The sequence below is a fragment of the Vulpes vulpes genome, chromosome X (genome assembly GCF_048418805.1).
Source record: "Vulpes vulpes isolate BD-2025 chromosome X, VulVul3, whole genome shotgun sequence".
NCBI lineage: Eukaryota > Metazoa > Chordata > Mammalia > Carnivora > Canidae > Vulpes > Vulpes vulpes.
Window position 1 is genome coordinate 30671295 of NC_132796.1, and position 2587 is coordinate 30673881.

General features: G+C 36.4%; 1 pseudogene; it reads left to right on the forward strand.

Moving 5' to 3' along the window:
* Positions 1 to 825: 825 nt before the first annotated feature.
* On the forward strand, positions 826 to 1251 carry LOC112919055 (large ribosomal subunit protein eL32-like; annotated as a pseudogene).
* Positions 1252 to 2587: the final 1336 nt, after the last annotated feature.

The following is a 2587-nucleotide window of genomic DNA, read 5'->3' on the forward strand; positions in this document are numbered from 1 at the left end:
CAGTTAATGACCAAGGTGATGAATGGTGAGACTTTGCACACCTTCTCTAATGTGTTATACATACTCATCATGTCATTCAACCTCAAAATCATGGTGCTCAAAACCATCATTTGCATTGTATTGGTTATTCTTGACTGTGAATTTAAAACTTTTTGAGTGAGTTACACTGATGTTTTTGTTTATTAAAAGATATTTTTGTTTGTTTGCTTTCCCCTTTGATAGGAGAGTGACTTTTCCCCTACAATTTGGCAATGGGGAGAAATGGAAAATTGAATTAAGATAGTAACGTGTACCTGGACATGGGGAGAGGGATATGGTATTTATAGGTGCGTGCAAATCTGTGTGCATGTGTGTATACGTGTGTGTGTGTGTGTGTGTACAACATATTTGGGAGATAGATATATTAAATGAATCAAATCAGATTGTCATTTTTATACTTGGCAGTTTCATATGGTTCAACCCAATATTTAAAAATTCTTCTGATGCAACCAGCTTTAGTAATGATTTAATAAGTGCCACTACAGCTTCAGGCATATACCATAATTATACTCACACTATCCATAAGTTATCTTTTTTTTTAACTAAGAGGAAATAGAAGCCCAAAATAACATCATGAAGGTATAAATATACGAGTGAGAGTTACATCATTATCAGGAAACCTTTGAGTCTACTTTAATTCAATAAAAGTCAATACATATCTCAAAAACTCTGTTTTATTAACAACTAAAAATATGATGCTGTCATAAGAGATTGAGACATGCTTGAGTGTTCCAGCATCAAAAACTACTTATCGCCTCTTCCTTGGCACTGCCTGCGGAGGTGGCAGCCATCAATTGCTGGGCATCATGGCTGCCGTCAGACCTCTGGTGAAGCCTCAGATTGTTAAAAAGAGGACCAAGAAGTTCATCCAGCACCAGTCAGACCGATATGTCAAAATTAAGCACAATTGGCGGAAACCCAGAGGCTTTGACAATAGGGTACGCAGAAGATTCAAGGGTCAGATCTTGATGCCCAACATTGGTTATGGGAGCAACAAGAAAACAAAGCACATTGCTGCCCAGTGGCTTCTGGAAGTTCCTAGTCCACAATGTCAAGGAGCTTGAAGTGCGGATATGCAACAAATCTTACTGTGCAGAGATTGCTCACAATGTATGCTCTAAGAACCGCAAAGCCATTGTGGAAAGAGCAGCCCAGCTGGCCATCAGAGTCACCAATCCCAATGCCAGGCTGCATAGTGACGAAAATGAATAGACAGCTTATGTGCATGCCATATTTGTGTTAATAAAACCATAAAACTACAAAAACAAAAACAAAAAAACACTGTCTAGGATGAAACTATAAACTCACTGAAAGAAAATATTAGTATCTCTATATTAGGTTTGTTTAAAACCTACAGACATTAGAATGATACATTAAATAAACAAATGAAATTTGTACAAATAAAATTGAAGTAAATACATTCTCATTTCCATAATAATAGTTTTAAATAATTTACTAATTTAAATAGCTCATAAATTTGTTTCAGAAACTGTGTTAATGAAGTTGTCTGATCTGAAACAAATCTGAATTAACATTCTTTAATTACTTCTCTGATTATTTATATAAAAGAAACAATGGAATCCTCTAAGATACATGGAAATTGTAAAGGCAGTGTCCATTATCCTAGTTTTCTGTATTTAATAAGCTATTATTGAAAGCATCCATGCTGTGAAAACATAGTCATTATAAATGTTCATTTTGATAATCATGGTATTAGAACTAACATTCCAACTGTGAATCTGTGATATCTATTGTATAGTGATTTATACCAGAGATCAACAGATTTTTGTCATAGAATCTTTAGCTAAACTTAGACAAATTATTTTATTGAATAAGCTAACTTAAATCCTACAAAATGTGGACCAAGATTAATCCACTGTGTTTAGAAATTAAGTTATACAAAAAGTGTACATCATATTAAAAGTATTATCATAAGAATAACTGGTTTGTAATGAATTAGATCAACTACCTTCCTAATTCTTAGTTTCTTGTGGCTCTGAAAGACTTGCTATTATTAATTCCTTGGAGGATTGCCAAAAACTTTATTTCCTATAGATCTCAATTGGAGAACTGCATGCATGGCCCGAAGTTTGTACAGAGGGACAATAATTTCTGACTGTGTTACTTGAAAGGAGATGCACTGATTCTATAAATTTGTACCTATAGGATATAAAACAAATTTACGTACTTATTTCCTCATACTGTTACAAGAGGCATCTGGTTTCTTTCTCATTTTCTGTTGCTGCTGTCCTGTGCTGCACTTTTCAGTTTGGGAATCTGGCTCAGTAGTTTTTAGTCCTGAGAACTACTGGCCTAACTGCTTGGAGTGAGCCCTTCCAGAAGGCTTTACACAGCCCACATGCAGGACCACTGAGGGCAAGGTTGATAAAGAAATGGGTGTTGGGATGCCTGGATGGCTCAGCGGTTGAGCACCTGCCTTCAGCCCAGGGCATGATCCTGGAGTCCCAGGATTGAGTCCAACATCGGGCTCCCTGCATGGAGCCTGCTTCTCCCTCTGCCAATGTCTCTGCCTCTCTGTATCTCTCAT